Here is a 16,748-nt window from a genome sequence, read left to right as displayed (position 1 = left end):
TGAAAAGTACAAGTACTGTCTACCAATTATAAAGCAACATATTTTACACGCTCAATGCACTGTAACATAAAACCTGACTATAAACAGTACTTTTAGCTTCCTCTCTGGGAGAAGAATACATAAATTTTTGGGCAAATTTAATTTTACAGAAGCAACACGTTGCTCTCGGAGTCATCAATCTCGACACTGGTCCGATGGACATCTCCATGCTACTTTATCCTGTGCAAGCCTCTTCATCTCATACTAACTACTGCAGCCTACATCTTTCTGAACCTGCTTACTGTATTCCTCTCTCGGTCTCCCTCTATGATTTTTACCCACCACACTTTAGTGATCCTTTGATGTCTCAGAATGAGTCCCCTCAACTGATCCCTTCTTTCAGTCAAATTGTGCCTTTCTGTCAAGTTGTGCCACAAACTTCTTTTCTCCCCAGTACCTCCTCATTAGTTACATCATTTACGCATCTAATCTTAAGCATTCATGTGTAGCACCACATTTCAAAAGCTTCTATACTTGTCTAAACTGTTTACAGTTCATTTTTCACTGCCCTGCATGGCTACACTCGAGACAAATATTTTCAGAAAAGATTTCCTAACACTTAAATCTGTATTCGATGTTAACAAATTTCTCTTTTTCAGAAAATTCAACAATGGAAAATCCAGGATGGAATGTAACAATATTATGAAAAGCAAAGTTGCTACTTACCATATATTAGATATGCTTTATTTACTTGTGACAGTCTTTTTTTTTGTGCCTATTTGTGACTCAGCATCTCCACTATGTGGTGAGTAGCAACTTTTCTTTTCATAATCTTCTTCAGAAAAGCTTTTCTTGACATTGCCAGCCAACATTTTATATCCCCTCTACTATGACAATCTTCAGTCATTTTTCTGCCTAAATAGCAAAACTTATTTACTACTTTCAGTGTCCAGTTTCCTAATCTAATTTTCTCACCATCACCTGATTTAATTTGACTACATTTAATTTCCTCACAATTGCCTGATTTAATTTGATCATATTCCACTATCCTTGTTTTGCTTTTGTTGCTGTTCATTGTATATTCCACTCATTTCGTTAAGCTCCTCTTCCAAGTACTTTCCTGTTTCTGACAGAATTGCAATCTCATTGACAAAGTTCAAGGTCTTTACTTCTTCTCCTTGGACTTGTAATTCCTACTCCCAATTTTTCTATGGTTTTCTTTACTGCTTGTTCAATGTACAGACTAAATAACATCAAGGGTAGGCTACAACATTGTCTCACTCCCTTCCCAGCTACTCCTTCCCTTTGATGCCCCTAGACTTTTGTAATTGCTCTCTGGTTTTCTGTATAAGTTGTAAATAGCCCTTTGCTGCCTGTATTTTATCACCACTACCTTCAGAATTTCAAAGGGAGTATTCCAGTCAACACTGTCTAAATCTACAAATGCTATAAATGTATGTCTGACTTTCCTTAACCTATCTTCTAAGATAAGTTATAGGGTCAGTATTGCCTCGTGTGTGCCTACATTTCTCCGAAATCCAAACTGATCCTCCCCGATGTTGGCTTCTACCAGATTCCCCATTCTACTGCAAATAATTCCTGTTAGCATTTTACAACTATTACTTATTAAATGATATTTTGATAATTTTCGCTCCTGTCAGTAGCTACATTCTTTGGAACTGCAATTATTACATTCTACTTGGAGTCTGAGGTTATTTTGCCTGTTGCATACATCTTGCACTCCAGATAGAGTTTTGTCAGGTGTGGCTCCCCCAAGGCTACCAGTAGTTGGATCTCATCTACTCCCAGGACCTTGTTTCGAATTAGGTATTTCAGTGCTCTGTCGAATTCTTCTCATAGTATAGTATCTCCCATCTCATCTGATCTACGTCATTTTCTATTTCTGTAATATTGCCTTCAAGTTCACCTCTCTTGTAGAGACCTTATACATACTCCTCCACCTTTCAGCTTTCCCCTCTTTGCTTAGGACTGGTTTTCCATCTGAGGACACACCATATAGTTTTTCAAATAAACCAACTTCCCCACTTGATTATAGTTTCTTGTTTAACACAGACCCTGTATCAACTAGATGCAGTATAAATGGAGGTTTGCCTGTGCCTCTTTGTGTTTAGGAAGATGAACAATTTCTCAGAAAATACCACAAAACAAAAAAAGAAAGAAAGAAAAAAGCTTCTACATTTCAACACTTCTAGAACATTCTCCATACCTGTAACTAAAAGTGCAATACATCAGCCCCAAATTCTAAAAGACAATAATCAGGGTTGCCACAAATTTCCAAGGTATTTCCCTGATTTCCGGACAAGTTTTAGCACTTTTCCATGACAAATTTTGAGATCTCAAAGGTACGTTAAGACGTAAGTTGACAATCTGTCTTTGCAGGTATGGTACAATAGTGCAAATGAGGAAATATTTTAAAAATCTAGCAATCAGATGGGGTTTCCTGATGTGAGCAAAAGTCTTAAGTACTAACATCAAACTCTTTTGTAATGAACTGTTTTTAGATCGGGAAACCAAGCCAAATAGTATGTGTGTTTCATTTGGCCCACTGATATTATTTTACTTCAATAAAACAAAACACACATTGTGATAAAAATGCATATTTCCTTGGAGTTGCAAGACAGATTTAAAATACCTTCACTGATTTCAGAAATAACCTCAGGAAAAAGCTGGCCTTTTGAAAGAAGTGTATAAGGTGGGAAAGAATTGTGTAAAGCAACACTGCAGGGGACCCCCAATGAAATATCGATTCTACAATGTTCATTATTGTCGGTTATTACCCACTGTGCTATATCTATTATTTTACAGGTATTCAGGGATTTTTCTTTCGAGAAATATATAAGCACAAACCGCCAGCAACTGGCATAATCTTTTTCTTCTTATTTTCCACGCTTTCTAACATATACAGTACTTTTAAGTGCCAAAATGAACTATAACAAATAAAATGTCTATAAAATGCCACTCTGTACAACATACTTATGACGAGACAGTTGTAATTCCTGAAGTCCATCGCCCACGGCCTCTGGCCTGCCGGGGAACACCACAGTCCTGGGCCCACGGATAAACCGTGAAAATCTGCTGCATTACGTCACACACAAACAGAACCAGCCTGCGGGCAGGTCGGTGAGACTAGATCCGACAGGCAGGGCCTGCACCTCAGTGGGAACCAAATGGCTTTAGGTCGGCAGGCCCGATCTGTTACAGATACCCACAGGAGCAGCCTGCACTTTTGGCCCACCTCGGAAATCCTGCGCACGGCCAGCTCTTCACGAGCAACAGACAGCTAGTTGAAGAAATGAGACCATGGTGATCAATCCGTGCAATAGGTAACTTGCTCAAATACTCTGAGAATCAATAATAATGAGGATAGGTACTACGGTAACTCACCATAATGATGATTGCTGAGGCTCAGACAGACATGTAGAAAAAACAATCACACTCTCACAACTAAATGTTCATCCTAAGTATTTGACACAAAATGAGAGCGCACACACACACACACACACACACACACACACACACACACACACACTCACTCACTCACTCACTCTCTCTCTCTCTCTCTCTCTCTCTCTCTCTCTCTCCACTCAGACACAACTCAGTCACACATAACCTCTGTCTCCGGCCACGGCATCTGCAGTTTCTGAGAATCAGATCCAAACAAACTACTACTCTTGCCTCCTTGGCTCTCGTTGGCAGCTGCTAGGCTAGGGGCAAGAAGTGGTGGCAGCACTGACTGCAAGCTGAGGGGAGTGGTAGGAAGGGAAGAAGCAGTGGGAATGAGGAAGTAAGGAAGCGGCGCACACACTCGGCTGCACCCAGCCGCGATGATGCACGACACCTCAGTAAACAAACCATTTCATTTTCTGAGACAAAATCCAAATATTTCCAGTGTTTTTTTCATATTTCCCTCATGTGTTTGAAATTCCCTGATATTCACTGATTTCCATAATCTGTGTCAACCCTGATAATATTGGAATTTTCAATGATGTTTACCCAGCCCCCCATTTCCTATCCTCCTAGTGATGGTCATAGTAGCCTCTGCACCCATTCACAAACTCACAGCCTGTGAGTTCCCTCCGTGCTCTTAAAGCTCACTGAAAATCAAGTGCTGTTTGTCACATCCTTTTTAAAAACTTCAGAGAACACAGATAGCATAGGAATGGGTCTAAAATTCCCTACATTATCCTTTTCTCATAGAGCAGTTCATACAACTGACCATTCCCAAAGCAAAAATTACAAATGTGGCTGATTAATGGGCTAACATATGTGCCACAGCATTTACATATTCTGCTACACATCCCATTTTAATCCACGGAAATCCTTAGTCTTTGGCAATTTAATTAGTGACTCAATCTCCCCATTGTCAGTACCACAGAGCTGTAATTCGTGAAGCAGTCACGAAAAGCCATTTTCTAAGAGTTGAATTACTCCCTACAGAACCTAAATTTTAATTTAATTCAATATCTGTTTTTAGAAAGTGACTCTGTAAGTGTAACAAGATAGCAAAGCTATCATAGTTGTGGCATTGCTGTCCACTGACCCTGTGTAATGTGCATGAATTTTACTGAGAATTTTCCGAGAAGAGAAGAGGAAACTGATTTCGAAACTTAAGTGCCGAGACAAGTCATCCACCAAGAAACAGTTGCAGTTCTGCACTAATCCTGACAAGATTTGACTGTATGTTTATTGAACAAAAATTTGGAAATTGGTATGATAAAGATAAAGATAATATTTGAATAACACAGTTTGGAAATGGTAGGAGTAAACTTAGTAAAGACTACTACAAATTTTTGAGAACAATTCTCATGGAGAAACATCAGACTGGCTAACAGTGCTTCAAGAATGGATAAAAAACTGTCTCAACCACAATAAAACATTTATTTAAAAGTGTTACCGGTTTCAGTCAGATTGTGACCATCTTCAGACCATTTATATGGCGACGGTAGGCGATGGCGCAGTGCTGAATGGGACAGGTGTTATGACTCCACAAAGTGAGTTTTTGACATTCATGGAGTAATAACACCAGCTCCATTCACTGCCACTACCTAGCATCGTGGTATAAATCTTTTGAAGATGGTCACATTGCAACCGAAACTGATAAACATTGTAAACAAATGTTTTATTGCGGTCGAAACTGTTTTTAATTCATTTTTAAAGTAAGAGTTTTGTCTACTGTGTGTATTCCAGTGATGTAATGATATAAAAAAATAAGAGAGTTTTATAACAATTATGCATGAAAGGAAAGGACGTTTCAATATTTGTAATTAATAATTTTCAATAGTCTATAATTTAAATGTTAAGCATAAATGACTTTTTGCTACCAAATGTGGTTGACCACAGTGGACTTCTGACTAGGGCAGTTTGCTCAGGTGACTTGCTGAGCCGAGAGCATGTGAGGTGTTTTGGGGTCTTTTGTCAGTGGACGCCAATCTGGTAATGTTGTTTAGGCAGCAAAATGCTACTCGTGCACGAGTGTTGAGTAAAGAATTTTGGAAGTTAATGTTTTAATGTTCAAACTGAAACATATCAGTGTTTCGTTCAGTGGTTCTGAGATATCAGTAGATGGCATCCTTTTGTGCACGACTTAACTTTTTTTTTAGATTCACATATATAGTTTATCCAAAGACTGTAAGCCATTTGGCCTATTTCATTTGTTCTTGTTATAATATTGAACAAGTTCCAGCATCTCGATATCATAAGATCTCATCTTTCATTTTATATTTGGTGTCAACGAATTCTGTGTCTAGGTGTTAGAGCTCGAAATCTGAAATATTGTGAATAAATCAAGTGTTTCAAAAGTCTTGTTTACATTCATCAGATTTGCCCTGATTCCAGCTTTTTAAATATATCACTCAATGTATTTTTTAAAAATTCACTGACTGTATTTCATTGGCTACTTGTTTAAAATTAAAATGTGCACTTAAGGACATAACTGCAATGGTGGACAACCACTCCCCTCCGTAGATGAACTTTCTGCTACTCATTAGGTTGTTCAGTCACCCCTTTGGTGGGGAAGTAAAGTTGGTTCCTTTGGTATGCACATGGGGTACTTATTAGTGCATGCTGTTACTGCTTATGTTGCAACTTAAGCACTGTACATATACCTGACTTAACAGTAAAAAAATCAGCAGATATGTAGATGGCACATTCAGAACATATAATCAAATTGAAGAGCAAATAGAAATGTTGTTATGTAGATTCAACAGCTTTCGTAAGAACAGCCATTTCACACAGAGAGAACACTAGAAAGATAACAATATAAACTTCTTTCACATGACAATAACAAATACAAAGCAGACCCTGAACATCAATGTGCACAGAAACCAACACAAACAATCACTGTCACTGCAAATCCCCCCAACACACACACACACACACACACACCAACACATGCAAAACAATCTGCATTCACTGCTTTCTTAAACAGAATACAGAAATTCCTAATTCGTGCTGGCGACAATGACCCACAAACACACACAATCAAATAGATTTCACAAAACAATGGCTATGATGAATATGAACTAGGTGCGCTATCAAAACACATACCAGAAAACAAAAGCAAAAAAACTGACAGGGCCATCAGCCAACATACAAAAACCCAACTGTGTAACTATACCACAATTCAGAGCCATTTTATACAAAACAGCCAACCTGTTCGAAAGCAGAGGTATCAGGATCACTTCTGCCAACAACAACTTAACTGGTTCATGACATCTCACAATCAACAGAAGAACTGAGCAAATTACAAACTTACAGAGCTATATGCAGTCATTGCAACTACTGTAATACTACAATGATCAAATGGACAGAAATTTTAAAACCCATTTTAAAGAACTTGTTGACCGTTTCAGACTTGATGAACCTAAGAAGTCAGCCACAGCAAAACACATGGACAAAACAGGCCACAGTGTTGCTACAGCATAATTTCAAAAAGAGCTGGAAAATGGCAATCTCGGAGGAAATGGATGAGTCATCCACGTTAAAAGTTGAAAAACAAGATCGTAAATGAAACAGTGGAGTTTAAGAACTCACATTTCTTGACCAACTTCAATTCAATAGAAAACATATACACATTAAGATCATATACAAACCTAGGTCCCAGCAACACCTTTGAAATTCTTTAAAATAAAATTTTATAGTGTCATTTCTACAATAAAATTATCACAGTCTCCCATTCTGTAATATATGTTGTCGAGAAATATCAGTGATGTGACAGTATAATATGTAGAATGCATCGCAAGTGACTGCCAACAGCCGGGTAGACATACTGATAGGTAGATCAAAACACAGTCTGTTCTGACTGCCATGTTGCTTTGTTCCAGAGTCAAGTTCTTTTGCGATATCGTGTTTCGAGTTACCTTCAGCAATTTGTCAATGATGGCTAACAAATTCATAGAAATGTTCATAGAAATGGAGGTTGCTGAACACACCGTAAGAAGAGAGCCACTTCAGATGAACAAAGTGAGTTGTTATTTAAAATTTTTCCATGTGAACAGCAGACCAACAAACAAAGAGGCATCGCCTCTTATTAAGCTATCCTTCTGTTTCTCTGCAGGATGCCCACAGCAGCTGCCAAGACTACACACATAAACTTTAACATCTACGCACCCTTGCGCTAAATATTTTTCTACTGCCACTGCAGCTCAATGATGATGCCTAACCTCAAAGTATGTTGCTAATTAAATAATTTCAGTAGCCAAACAAATTTTGTGACTGGTAGCAGTATTCCAAAAACCTTTTCATATTTAAGAAACACGCAGTAGCAAAAAGCCTTGTTGCGTATCATTTCCTGGCCACATACGTGTCCTTGTCGTGTTCGCCATTGTGGGTGCTACACTAGGTTTCCGGTATTCTGGCGATAGGGGATACGGTTCCGCAGGGAGAGGGGTGAGATATCCATAACCCTTCTACATGTACAAGCAGAGCGAGGGAAAAATGACTGTCCACATGCCTCCTTAAGGGTCCTAATTTCTCTTATCTTCGTGGTCCTTACGTGAAATGTACATTTGTGGCAGTAGGATCAATCTGCAGTCAGCTTCAGATGCCGGTCCTCTAAATATTCTCAACAGTGTTCCTCGAAAAGCGTGTCACCTTCCCTCCAGGGATTCCCATTTGAGTTCGAGTTCCCGAAACATCTCCATAACACTTGCAGGCTGATCGAACCTACTAGTAACAAATCTAGCAGCCCACATCTGCATTGCTCCAATGTATTCATTTAATTCTCCCTGGTGCACATCCCTGGCACTCTAGAATAGGTTACTCAAGAACAGATCGCACTAGTGTCCTATATGCTGTCGCCTTTACAGATGAACCACACTTTCCCAAAATTCTCTCTATAAACTCGAGTCAAGCATTTGCCTTTCCTACTACAATCCTTACATGCTCATTCTATTTCAGATCACTTTGCAATGTTACACCTCGATATTTAAACAACATGACTGTCAAGCAATGCACTACTAATAATATAATCAAACATTACAGGTTTGTTTTTCTTGCTCATTTACATTAACGCATATATTTCTACTTTTAGAGGTAGCTGCTTTTCATCACACCAACTAGAAATATAGTCTAAGTCATACTGTATCCTCCTACAGTCACTCAGTGATGATACTATCCCATACACTACAGTATCATCTGCTAACAGCCACAGATTGCTGCTCACCCTATCTGCCAGATCATTTTTGTATACAGAAAATAACATAGCTCCTATTACACTTCCCTGGGTCACTCCTGATGACACGCTCACCATCGAGAACAAGATACTGTGTTCTGTTACTTACGAGCCACTCATATATTTGAGAACCTATTCCATATGCTCGTATCTCAGTTAACAGTCTGTAGTGAGGCACTGTGTCAAATGTTTTTTTAGAAATCCAGGAATATGGAATCTACATCCTGCCCTTCATCCACAGTTCAAAGGATGTCATATGGGAAAAGGAAAAGCCAAGTTTCACATGACACATGAGTGATGCTTTCTAAAACTGTGCTGACTGAAGGACAGAAGCATTTCAGTATTCAGGAAATTTATTACATTTGAATTGAAATTACATTCAGGAACTCTGTAGCAAATCAATGTTAAAGATATTAGTCTGTAATTTTGTGGACCGGTCCTTCAACCTTTCTTACATACAGGAGCCCTTTACGCTTTTTTCCACTCACTATGGACTTTGAGTTGGGCAGGAGATTCAAGCTAAATGCAAGCTAAGTACAGGACCAATGCCATAGAGTACTCTTTGAAACCAACCTGGCGACACTTGTTTTCAGCTGTTTCCCTTGTTTCTCTATGCCAGAGGTACACTACCGCTCATTATTTTCGATACACCGTGCTATTTCATATTTACAACACAAATCGAACATTATTCTTCACAAAATATTATTATATTAACTTCCACATATATAATACAATCGCAATCATTATATTTTACTTTCATTAAAGTACCCTCCTTTGGATTTAATGAATGTCTCACAAAGTCGAAGCATGCGGTCAATCAGTTTTTGTAGGTATCGTGGATCTATATGATTCCACACATCCTTAACAGTACTCCAGAGATATTCCTTGCTGGATATATTAACTTGCATGATATATCTGTACACTTCATCCCAGACTATTTCAGTGGGATTACAATCAGGGCTTTGAGACAGACATACCATATCATTCAGTACTTTCTGTTCTTCCCTTGATGCAATGTAGTTCTACAGTATGCTGACCAATGTTTTGGGTCATTATCCTGTTTTAAGGTGAACCCCTTCCCTATTAAGTGCAATCCACTTCATATTGCCCGATACTGAAGTATGCGGTGGTACTGCTTCTGATCCATACACCCCTCTATTTTCACTACGTCACCAACTCTATCCACAGCAAAACATCCCCAAACCATAATAGAACCTCCACCGTGTTTAACTGTAGGTAGAACACACTTCTGGGCTACCGTTTGCCCTACAAATTGGCGAACAAATATTATCCTTCTGGTTCCAAAAATCTCTAACTCTGATTCATCGGTGAATAACACCTTCAGCCACTCTTCCAATGTCCAACTACGGTGTTTTCTAGTCCATTCAAATCTCTTCTGTTTATCTATGGGCCTTAGAAGGGGTTTCCTTACTGTGAAATATCCTTTCAAACCCATTTCAGTCAGTCTCCTTTTTACTATTGCAACAGATATTGCTGTCGTGTTCACTTCTACCAATTCTGCATGAATTTGGGGTGCTGTTTTGAATCTGTTTCTCTTACTGGTAATTCTGATATATTTATCTCACTTTTAGTTGTTTTACGAGGTCGTCCTGGTCATGGTATGTCCTTATTGCTACCTATTGTCTCCTGGCAGTGAAAGGTGTATTGCACTCCCCCTACAGACACACTACACTGTTTCACAATTTGGCGAATAGAGAAACCTGCTTGGCTAAGTGCTACAATACCAGCCAGTTTTTCTACGGACATCTCCACTCGTGAAGCCATACTAGCAGTGTGCACACTTCAATGTCACGAAGGAACTGAAATGCAGGAACCACATGTTATGTATCTTAGCAACGCTTGCCATTCACTGCGGACATCACATCACTACAGGGAAAATGCAGGTCCACTAAATGCGGCATCTGTCACCAAATAGGTAAACAAACATATCAGATAGGTACATAATATTTATTTATACAACATTGTTTGTTGGATACTGTTGTATCTCTATGACCACAAACAAAAATCATGACATGTGTACAACTGTTGTACTATTCGTTTGCTTCATCAACCGTACCCAAGGTATTAGACCTTATCTACAGAATCTAGATGTCATTTCTTGGGTGTACTGAAATTAATTAGCAGTAGTGTATCTGTTATTGTATCTTCCATATGAGGGACCGCGCAGTGGTCAAACTATCTAACCTAAAGACATCACACACATCCATGCCCGAGGCATGTCTGGTCCTTATACAGGACCAGACAACTTCATCATCACACTCTAATTAAAACTCAATAGAGAAAATATTCTTATCAATGTCTCTTCGATATACGTTCCACGAATTACTGAGCAGTACGTGTTGTTAGTGGGTGTCAATAACAGGCAATGGAAATGCCTGAATTCTGTTGCTTAAATCGATCGGGTGAAAGCAGTTCGGAATTCTTGAAATCGAGGAGTCGACCGATAGCATTTGTAGGGTTTGCAGGAGGAGGCTAGTGCTGTCTGGCGTGGAGCTGGTGTTCCAAAGTATTCACCATCAACAGTTACCTTCCAATCCTGGAAAGACTACAACAATAGGAGGTGTATTTCTGAGTGTGGGTGTGGATTCTGTCCAGTCATTTTGCGAACACACATACACTACATATGCGCATGCCTTATATCACATAGCAGATCCATAAATTCCAACTGTTTTCATGGAAACTGAGTGTGGTATTTTTGTGCAACTTTTTCCTTTCTGACTCTAAACTGTTCACCATTTTTGTCTTTGTGTATATTTTTGACACAAGTTGGTATGAACCAGCTGGAAGTGGTGTCATAAGTGTATGCTATGTACACAATCCAGTCCCACTGTTGAATCTTGGATTTATTCCCGACTGTAGTTAGATATGGGGCTTTCTGGAGACTTCTCACATTGTTGGGAGGTGAAGGCTATTTTAAAATGAAGACTGAAAAAGCCATTATTCAACTGAGATTCGATCCCACACCTCTTGGTTTTTAGGCATGCACTTTACCATTAAACCACCAGGTCCAACATGTACTTGGATAGTTCACCTACAGATAGCAAATATATATATATATATAAAATGTGACATATATGGTGATATCTTTTGATTGCAATTAATTAGAAACTTAAATTATTTACACACTCAAGGAACCATAGAGCTTAGTACTTGACATAACTTTCATTGTCATACCTATACCTGCTCCTGAGGAAAAGGTGTCTTGACAGGCAGGCGAACAGCAGACTGGGGCCAATAAATAGCAAAAAAATATTGTTTTATGTGACATAGTAAGAACTCAACAGTTTCTGGATTTTATTCCTTTACTTGTACTGTGAAACCGTGCTTCTTGCTAAATTTTACTATTGTAAGTCAATGTAATGCACGCTATAGGATTTGACGAGTGGGTTTGTGGGTGTCAAATATGCGAAATAAGTGGCCATACTGCACTGACTTGGAGAAGCTTAAATATTTTACATTGCCAAGGAACCATAGTAGCTGACAAAAAATTTCAACTTGGTACACTTGATACCTGTACCCATTCCCAGAAAAAAGGAGTCTCAACAGATGGATCAATGTTGGGGCCACTCCTGTTCCTTATTTATATAAATGATATTCCCTCTAGTATTACGGGTAACTGGAATTGTAAACCCTGACCTTGGTCAGACACTTAATCATTGATCAGATAATCGAACAAATATGAGGAGTCTTCTATTAAAAGAATCCACCGGTTTGGACAGTCACGTAGAGATTATCCAGGCGAAGACACCATTCGGATACGGTGGGGTGTCACGTAGCGTACAAAGGGGAGTCTGAGCACCTAGCAATGCACTGAATGAACAAACAAGCAATATATTCCACATAAGAAGGTGCTAAAATTAATTCTTTAAGGAAAGTTGATAAATTGAAACATTTAACAGGTGTCTTAGATCAACAGAACATAGTTATCACAGCCCTTCAAGAGTTAACCGAGACACTATCGAATCAGGGGGATATCGAATTTATAAGGGACCACCAGGAGAAAGGGTAATAGAAAATCTTCCCCAATTTGGTGTGGGTTTCTTGGTACACAATAGAATATTTGATTCCATTGACGATCTTTCGTCCAATTCCTCAAGAATGGCATTATTAAGGTGGAAAACAAAAGATACACACTGATAAATATTCATGCTCCAACTAATGTTAAAAATAGAACTGACAAGGATGGAACAGAAAAATTCTGGGATGAACTTGATCAACTAGTAAGGACCATACTAGAAACTAACATTAAAATTCTGCTTGGAGACTGTAATGCGAAGACAAGACGAGAGAAGAAATTTCGAGGTGTGGTGGGGCGATGGCCAGCTCATAAACTTATGAACAGAAATGGGGAACGGTTAATTGAATTTTATTCTACAAATGGATTGGTGTTGAAGACAACAAGGTTTAAGAGAAGATCACATAAGTTAATGACAGGGAAATGTCCTAACGTCAAGCTAGTAGAGTTCCAGATAGATGTGGCCATGGATCAGAAATACCATAAGGAAGTCTATTTTAAGTGCTGCATGGCGTTGATGTTTATTCAGACCACCACATTTCTAAAATTAAAATCTAACTGACACCTAAAAGAAAAAGCAAACCTCAAAAGTTACATACAAAGAGAACATATGATCCTAGTCATAATATTAATAATCAAATATATTACGAGAGATCAAGAATACCTTTAAGTGACAATCTAGAAGCCACTGTCAATTGATTAAAAGCCTTAGCTGAAGAAGTAGCTCCTGTAAGGAAACGCAAGAAACATGGTTGGTGGAATGAGGAATGCGATGTAGTGATTCAATCTAAATGTAAGACCTGGTTAAATTACCAACAAAAGAGAACTGAAAGCTCCAAGGAGGAATTAATAAATGCTAGATAATCAACTGCCAAAGAAATCAGTTGGGTTAAAAGGAAATTTCATAAGGAATTGCTAAAAATCTATTGAGGGTGCTTTCAATCACCACAAAACCAGACATTACTAACAGACATTCAAACAGTACCAGTCGAAATACACTCCACCTACTCTCATGATGAAGGATACAAACGGAAAGGCAGCACACAACAATTATGACAAATCAATGATATTGGCTAAATATTTCAAACAGTTACTAAATAGTTTGGAACCTGAACATCATTCTGAATCTGACCCCTATCCAAGAAACAAAACACATTTAGAAAGACTTATACCACCATTTCCAGATGAAGTACAAGCAGTGATTAACTCACTTCGGAATTATAAAGCAGCAGGTGAGAACCAACTAGTGGCAGAACTTTGGAAATATGCAAATGTACAAATTAACCTGAACTTACACAAACATCTTACTGACATTTGGAATACTGAGAAGTTACCAGAGGAATGGAATGTTGGGATAATCCATCCACTACACAAAAAAGGAGATAGATTGGATCTAAATAATTATAGGGGTATATCCCGGCTGGATATTACTTATAAAATTTCTGCCAAGGTTCTGTATTTCAGAATTCATTAAGAGCTTGATGGTGAACTAGGCGAATATCAAGGAGGCTTTGATCCAGGACGAAGCTGTCCTGATCAAATTATTAGTCTCATATGGATAATGAAACAGCGAAGGGTCAGGGACAAGAAACTAGTGATCACGTTTGTCGATTTTAAAAAGGCCTACGATAGTATTCATCGTGAATCTCTACTGTCAATTCTTAAAGAATTTGGTTTACATCAGAAACGTGTCAACCTCGTTGCAGTCACCCTTCAAAATACTAAAGCTAGAGTAAGGTTCAGAAATGAATTCTCTAAACCTTTTGAGATCCATACTGGCCTATGACAAGGCAATGGATTGTCTCAATTATTGTTCTATTGGGTGCTGGATAAAATCATGTGTAAATGGAACAAGATATGTCCACCACCTGTTAAGACTGGATGAAAGATTCGACTTAACTGCCTTGCATTTGCAGATGATTTGGCACTGTTAGCAAACAATATTAATGAAGCAAAGATTCAGACAGAAGAAATAGAATGACTAGCGGCAAAGATCGGATTGCAAATTTCGTTTGAGAAAACAGAAATGATGCCCAGCTTTCTCGGTTGACACATCCCATATCATACTCCATAATGATCAAAAAATTAAAATAAAGTTTAAATATCTTGGTGAGATTATCAGAAGAGCATCAGTAGATAGTAGAACATTAGAACTTCAGTGAGCGCAGAGAACAACGTGGCCACCTACTGAAAACAATCTCTCTCAATAAATGCTAAATTTCGACATTACTCCTCCATCGTTAAACTGGAAGACACATATGCAAGTGAAACACTATTCCGACTAAATACTCAAGCAACTGACAAATTGCAGAAAGTTGAGATAAGAATACTCCTAACAATTATCAGTAAGAAACATCAAGTTAATGGGCAGAGGAGACTTTTGCCAAATTCAGTAGTGTATAAACAAAGTGAATCCATTTTTTATAAAATGAAAAAAACAATGATTGAATTTTTCGGCCACATATCTCACCTTCCAAATACTAGAATCCTGAAGCAACTTTTTGACTACTTCTGGAACAGTAAAACCAAAAACATCTGGTTTAAAGAAGTACAAAGTGATCTGGATGAACCAAACATCACCACACACCAAATTCAACAAAGTGAAGAGAAACTGCTTCTGAAGAACAAATACACACGGCTGAGATTCAAACCATCAGAATGGAAGAAATATGTCATACCTGCAGAAGAACGAGCAGCCAGATCCCTGTGAATGAAGAAGTTTTGGAAAACGAAGGAATTGCTGACTGCTAAGACCTAAATTTAATCACTGTAGACTCTGTTGTATTATGTTTGATTTTAGTGCTCCAATGTGGGCATAAACTATGTAAATAAATAAATAATTACGGGTAACTCTAAAATATTTCTGTACCTGATAACACTAGCTTGGTAGTAAAGGATGTTGCGCGCAACATTGGCTTGGTTTCAAATAGTGCAGTTCATGACATAAGTTCTTGGCCTGTAGAAAATAAACTAACGCTAAATCACAGTAAGACTCAGTTTTAACAGTTTCTAACACAATTCCACAAAACCTGACATTTTAATTTCACAGAATGTGATTAGTGAAACTGAACAGTTCAGATTTCTAGGTGTTCACATAGATAGTAAACTGTCGTGGAAAGCGCACGCTCAGGATCTTGTTCAAAGACTTAATGCTGCAATTTTTACGATTCGAATGCAATCTGAACTGAGTCATCGCCCAACATGAAAATTAGACTCCTCTGCTCTTCATTCACTTATGTCGTATGGTATTATGTTTTTGGGGTAACTATTCCCATTCTAAAAGGATAGTTTTGGCTTAGAAACAGGTGGTTCGAGCAATAAGTCGTGTAAGTTAACGAACCTCTTGTAGACCCCTGTTCACAGGTCTGGGTATTTCGACATTGGCCTCTCAATATATATATTCCTTACTATCATTTGTTGTTAACAATACTAGCTTATTTCCAAGAATAAGCAGCTTTCACTCAGTTAATACTCGGCAGAAATCAAACCCGCATTTGGATTGGACTCCCTTAACTCTAGTGCAGAAAGGTGTGCAGTATACCGCTGCAACCATTTTCAAGAAGTTACCACTAGAATTCAAAAATCTAGCAGTAATCCATGCGCTTTCAAATCTAAACTAAAGAGTTTCCTCATGGGTCACTCCTCCTATTATGTTGAGGAGTTCCTTAAAAATTAAGCTGATTCTTACGTTATATTGCTGACTGGGTTTACTGAAACTTATGGCTTGACGTTTCTCAGGTTCATACACATTTTATTTTTATCTGTTATTACTTTTATGTTGTAATGTCATGTACTGACATGTTCCAGGACCTTGGAGATTTGCTCCTCAATTTGGTTTTACAGAACTTGACGCATAAATAAATAAAATAAAAATGGCCGCATGGATAGGCAGACAGACGGACGGATAACATAGTGATCTTGTATGGGTTCCATTTTTATCAGCTGAGATAGGGAACTCTAAAAATGAGGGATTGTGCAGTTTATTAATAATGTAAGGCACATAGGCCCACATTTTGCATGTATTGTTACATATTAGTACAC

At 38.3% G+C, this 16,748-nt stretch overlaps 1 long non-coding RNA gene across 3 annotated transcripts in view; it reads right to left on the bottom strand.

Moving 5' to 3' along the window:
• The window catches only part of LOC124720064, a 75,042-nt gene that overhangs the window by 39,077 nt on the left and 19,217 nt on the right, over positions 1 to 16,748 (bottom strand). The window lies entirely within an intron of this gene.

The sequence above is a fragment of the Schistocerca piceifrons genome, chromosome 11 (genome assembly GCF_021461385.2).
Source record: "Schistocerca piceifrons isolate TAMUIC-IGC-003096 chromosome 11, iqSchPice1.1, whole genome shotgun sequence".
Lineage (NCBI taxonomy): Eukaryota > Metazoa > Arthropoda > Insecta > Orthoptera > Acrididae > Schistocerca > Schistocerca piceifrons.
The sequence above is the reverse complement of the archived record's forward strand: the minus strand, read 5'-3'. Positions and strand labels throughout refer to the sequence as shown.